Genomic DNA, 6,722 nt, shown 5'->3' on the forward strand with positions numbered 1-6,722 from the left:
CCAAATTTTGATGCTGACATTTTGTCATCCTTCCAAGAGATAAAGGAACACCTCCAACCTCAAATTCCACAGCTTGGAGAAGCCTAAAGCCTTCACAATTTCCTGACTCCCAAGCATCTCCTGGGAGTCATGGCCTCATGGTTTGGGGTTCTTGCACCTTTTTGATCTCTAGGCTGCTCCACAGTGACTCAGACATGAGCCTCTATGCTTCTCCAGATGGACCACCAAGAGCCTCCTCAGCCAGGTGGAGCACGAAATGGCTCTTTGGGGAGTCTGGAGGAGAGAAGTTACAACAAGCTCCACAGCGGCCCCACCTGACATTTCTGTGCTGTCTGCTCTCATTCTGACCACCAACTGGTGGGGCTGCTTTTTATCCTTCCTCTCCTATGACAATTGTTAAATAAATGCAAGAATGGATAAGTCTATTATGGTATTCATGAGGAAGCATGCATGTTGAAACGTTATCCTAACCTGTATACATTTAAAACATGAGATACAGTCAGTTCTATTTGGGAAAAAGTGGAAAAAATAGACTTTTTGGAAAAATTCATTCAACCCTAAGTGTTATTTGCTATGATTGCATTCTCTAAGGCTGACTTCACTGTTGAACCTACAAACTCTTATGTCGATACAAAGTCAAGAGGTCTTCTATTCAGGCCCTTGTCATGCCTTCCATGTTCACTTAAGCCTTTTTATACAACAAACAAAATGTCATGCATTTGAAAAATCTGTCACTAAAACAGACTGTCCAACTGTGGCTTTACTGCTTTTTATATCACTCCAGAGAAGTTTAAAGAAAGACATAGAGAGAAAGAAAAAAAAGCTCACATATATAGTTGTCTCAATAAAACAGTATTTTTCTAAACATAGACCTTTTGGGGAATATAAAATTCATATAAAATGTTTACTAAAATATGTATAATCTACCTTAAATACTATATGCTGTATATATTTTTTGGCTTTTACATGGTCCTCTAGATACATTTTCTCTTCTAGCAAATGTAATAAAGTGGAAGATTCTGTGTGATTCCTGTATGTGAGCAACATATTACTGTTGACCCAATTTCCCAATTTAGAAAACTTCTTTGGATTCTGTACTTTTTCATCCTAGAAATCTGAGGGGAAGTACAAGTTTGAATATGAATTAACAGAAAGAAAAGCATATATCTACACTTGATTTACTTGTTGGTTTTTCTTTAACCTGCTTGTTCATACCAATGTCTAAGAAACTGTAAAGCTAGCACAAAGCAAAATTCTCTTAAGGAATAGGGAGTTGCAAATGGGTATAAAAAACATATGTTTCATATATTATGAAAAGTTTTTTTTTTCTGTGGGCCCAGGCTAGAGAATGACACGCTGATTTCAGTAGAGACGTGTAGAAGCCAGGAATGGAGAAGGGATGCCCCTGCCCAGCCTGGGACATGCGGGCATGTGGAGGTGTGCACAGGGTGGTCTGTGTTGACTATTGCCCAGTGAGGGGGGGATAAAGAGGGGATGAAGTTGAAGGTGAGTTCCATTTTGGAAGTCATTGAATTCTGAGTTTAGGAATTTGAAATTAACCTGATGATCTGTGGGAAAATAATTAAATATTTGGAGTGGGAAAGTGATATCATCAAAGGAATGCCCCAGAAAAGCTAGGTGGAGTCTGGTGTATGTTAAAGCAGGAGAGAAAGTGCAGCAGAGGGAAGGCATGGGGAGGTATTGCAGTAGTTAGTCTAAGCAATGGTCTCCAAATTGGGGTGCATGCACCAATCCATCCAGACGGGGTACATTTTTCCAATGTATGTGCACATTTATTTTCAAATCATCCATTTTAATGTCATCCTTTGTACTTGTTTCATAATGTACACAACATAACAGCAGTTGTGTATAATTTTTTGGTAAATCAATGTAGATGCCTTGTGAGGGGTTGCCAATACTGTTTACTGGTGGAGATTATGGTTTGAAGGTGCAGATAGTCTAGTGGGAGGGACAATGGAGAGGAAGGGGTAGATGCAAGAAACCTTCTCAAGGTGGAGTGAGCAACTATTCTAATGATAAATTTTTTTTGTTTGCTTGTTTTTTGAGTTTTCTTTTTTTTTTTTTTTTACATCTTTATTGAAGTATAATTGCTTTACAATGGTGTGTTAGTTTCTGCTTCTAATGATAATTTTGACAGCTGAGGCGTGGAATGAGATGAATGTAATGGAGTTGAGAATTAATAGCTTTTTAATGGCAGGTGGTCAAGATGCCTTGATCAAGAGATCAGATCCTTCTTCTATTTTCCTCTTTTACAAAGTGTAACAAAGAGACCAGAAGATGAGCTTACAAATGGGCCTACTTTATTTGCACAAGGACACATTAATTAGCTTCATCTAACATCTGAAGCTGAACTTAAGTTTTTGTTTTCACATCCCCGAAGTAAGTCAGATGTATTAAACTCTAGGAAAATTTAATTAGGCTGAACTTGGTCTTTATAGGACAACAAATACCAGTGGTAGTTAAAAGACAGCCAATTCTTCACTTTCTTAAAGTATTTTGACTTTTGTTTTTTTCATGCAGTGAACTTCCCTACTGCATTAAAAGATGATTCAATTTGAAATATTGTAATTTGCATAAAATTCTTCACAGGCAAACTCCAAGAGGTCCTTCACTATTGAGTCTCAAGGTATGAATAAATTTAGGATTCTACTTTAACTACCAGAGGATACTAAAAATTATGCTCACTATAGAGATCAGTCGAATCTACATTTTTCTCTTCTAAGGTATGACAGACATATATTACAAAAGATGGCATAAAAAAGAAAAGTTAACATAGCTATAATATTTAATTTGTCTGTTGAAAGAACCAAGTGAACACCAATGGTATCAGAAAATAAAGTGCATGAATTCTAGAAACAACAGAGAATGTTTTTGACAATAGGAGAAAAAGCCTATGCATACACAAAGCCCGCTACACTGTTTTTTTTCACTGAACATCAGAACAAGACTTAAGAAATCTGCCTTGCTTCCTAATTTCTCCACATCCGAGAATGGTTCCACCTAAAATGTGAAATGCTATAACAAAATTAACACAATGGCCTTAAATATTTACTTATCAGCAACCTCATACTTCTCAGCTCATACAATTAAGAGCTTTCTTCATCTGCACCTGAGAATACTAAGTTGGGCTCAGTTGCATGGTTTTAGCACTGACAACAGCTCAGTTATTGGAAGCCTCCACATGACCTCTTTGCATGGAGACATCAGTTACCTACACCTAACACTCAAAGTCCATCTATAAAATGCTTCATAGGAATACTCCTCCAGAACTAGTCAGAGGATTTTCCAATTAGTTGTGTTTTATTTTTAATATTTATTTTTTTATTGGAGTAAATTGCTTTACAATGTTGTGTGAGTTTCTGTTGTACAATGAAATGAATCAGCTATATGTATACCTATATCCCCTCCCTCTTGGACCTCCCTTCCCACGCCCCCCCCACCCATCCCACCCATCTAGGTTGTCACAGAGCACTGAGCTGAGCTCTCTGTGCTATACATCATGTTCCCACTAGCTATCTATTTTACACGTGGTACTGTATTTATGTCAAACCTAATCTCCTAATTCATCCCACCCTCCTTTCCCCCAGTGTCCACATGTCTGTTCTCTATGTCTACGTTTCTATTCCTTCCCTACAAATAAGTTCATCTGTACCATTTTTCTAGATTCCACATATATGCTTTAATACACGATATTTGTTTTCCTCTTTCTGGCTTACTTCACTCTGTATGACAGACTCTAGGTCCATCTACATCTCTACAAATGACCCAAATTCATTCCTTTTTAAGGCTGAGTAATATTGCAATGTATATTTGTACCACGTCTTCTTTATCCATTTATCTATCGTTGGACATTTAGGTTGTTTCCATGCCTTGGCTATTGTAAATAGTGCTGCAATGAACACTGGGGTACATGTGTCCTTTTGAATTATGGTTTTCTCAGGGTATATGCCCAGTAGTGAGATTGCTGGGTCATATGGTAGTTCTATTTTTAGTTTTTTAAGTAACCTCCATAGTGTTCTTCATAGTGGCTCTATCAATTCACATTCCCACCAACAGTACAAGAGGGTTCCCTTTCCTCCACACCCTCTCCAGCCTTTATTGTTTGTAGATTTTTTGATGGTGGCCATTTTTACCAGTGTGAAGTGATACCTCACTGTAGTTTTGATTTGAATTTCTTTAATAATTAGTGACGTTGAGCATCTTTTCATGTGCCTCTTGGCCATCTGTATGTCTTCTTTAGTGAAATGTCTATTTATGTCTTCTGCTCATTTTTTAATTGGGTTGTTTGTTTGTTTTTTTGTTATTGAACTCCATAATGAAACTTAAAAGCTTTTGCACAGCAAAGGAAACCATAAACAAGATGAAAAGACAACCCTCAGAATGGGAGAAAATGGGACAAAAGATTAATCTCCAAAATATACAAGCAGCTCCAATGAGGTTTTAAAAGTCACTGTTACTCAAAAGGCCCTGGAGTTCACCTCCTCTATTTTTCTTATTACAGTGTCAAAGAAGAGTTGCAATGTCATAAAATTGTAGAATAACCCTTTCTCCAGGTTTTTAAACATCTATTACAAAGGCCCTAATCAAGTGTCATAGCAAAGAAAAAGGAAAAAATCAGGACATGTTCATCCTTAATTTTGTCCAAGAATTATGCCTTTAACAACAATATTTATACCTGTTTTCTACCTGATGTCTTTGACCTTCTTTGAGAAAACTGGGGTCAAAGCTGGGGTTAGTCTACTTTTAAGGCTCAGTGGAAAGGGAAGAGTAAAAACAGAGAAGGAGAACCTCAATGTAACAAAAATTTCCTCCCCATTGGAGTCTCCTTACTGAGTTCTCATATGGACATGTCCTGACTCCCAGGAAATGCAGCTAGGAAGGGAAATAGATGACATTTCTATCCCCTCAGGCTTTCTTATCCTTAGAACAGGCAGCAAGAGACATTTTCTTCTTTTTTGCTTTGAGACACAATATCCTCACCACTGGTAAACAAACACAGTCTTGTTAACAGTCCCTTTTTATTCCAGGACACAAATAATACAGTATGTAAAGGAAGACTAGCTGCATCCATTCCAATGTTGCCATTCCTGGGGAGTTGAGTGGAAGGCAGTCTCCTGTGTAGAAACATGAGAAAACGGGAATACACTTCCCCCTCATTAATTACATTGCAAAGTTGTATTGAATGGTGCATTGAAGAAAATAATATATCATGATTAAGTGGGATACGTTTCAGGAATGTGAGAGTAGGTCAACATGATGCAATCTATTGATATAGTCCATCATATTCATAGAGCTAAAGGAAAGAAATCCTATGATCATCTCCATAGTTTCAGAAAATGTATGTTTGATGATTTTTGAATTTTAGTACACATTTATTTATATATTTTTATATTTTATTGAAGTATAGTTGATTTACGACGTTGAATACATATTTACGTTGAAACATTCAATAAAATGGTGATAAACTTACACAGAAGAGAGTACTTAAAGGCTTAGGATTTAGAACAAAACAGGTAAAACCATATATATCTGTAGGTAATCTGATTTTACATTTTAAAAATTCACAAGAATCAATGGAAGTTACTACACATAATAAGAGAATTTAGTAAAATAGCAGGCTATATAATCAGTAACCAGTAACTACCTATGAAGCAAATAGAAAATAGAACAGACCCATTTATAATATCACAAATTAATATAATCATAAGAAGGTAAAATAGCTAGGCATAAAATTAAATTTTTTTAACATCTTTATTGGAGTATAATTGCTTTATAATGGTGTGTTAGTTTCTGCTTTATAAAAAAGTGAATCAGCTATACATATACATATGTTCCCATATCTCTTCCCTCTTGTGTCTCCCTCCCTCCCACCCTCCCTATCCCACCCCTCTAGGTGGTCACAAACCACCGAGCTGATCTCCCTGTGCTATGAGGCTGCTTCCCACTAGCTATCAGTTTTACATTTGGTAGTGTAAAATCTCTTGAAGGACGTGAAGGAGACAAACACAAGTGAAGACATTCCATGTCTAGTTTCCCACTGGCCCACTTCTCATATACCTCTGTCCACTAGGTCTTGGCATAGCTCCCTTGAGAACACATTAAGTGCTCCATAAATCTTGTTGAATGAACAGATGACTGGATATTCATGTGTAAATATTTCAGCACTGAATTATTTGGAAAATGTCAAATGATTAAAGCTTCATACACCATAAAAATGCCTGTGTCATAGTGTTTTCCTTGAGACACAGAATTGTTCTTTCAAATCATATATTCATATATATCCTTACTGGAAAAAAAAGATGATGGAATTTTACAAATTATATATATTTTTCATAATTAGGTCTTCATTATGCCTATTGCACAATAACATTTCCCCTTATCTAATGGTTTTACTTCAAATTTCCTTTAAATAGTGATTAACTCTAGTAAGTTAAAATATTTCTCAACTGAATAATAAAATTAAACATGGTTTACACCCAACTTTCTGGTTCTGTGATAGAGTGAAGTGCACTCTCTGAGATATATGGAATTCTAAGATACTGAGATCAAATTTTTCAAGTTGCCCTGATGAAAACTTTACAGGGGAATTATGATCTGACCAAGATTCATTGTCCTGGAATGTCAAACTTCTTTAGTGGTTATTTTAAAAGGTAAGTAAGGTAAAATGAGGTCATAAGGATGGGGCCCTGATTTGATAGGAC

This window comes from Globicephala melas, chromosome 3 (genome assembly GCF_963455315.2).
Source record: "Globicephala melas chromosome 3, mGloMel1.2, whole genome shotgun sequence".
Classification (NCBI taxonomy): Eukaryota; Metazoa; Chordata; class Mammalia; order Artiodactyla; family Delphinidae; genus Globicephala; species Globicephala melas.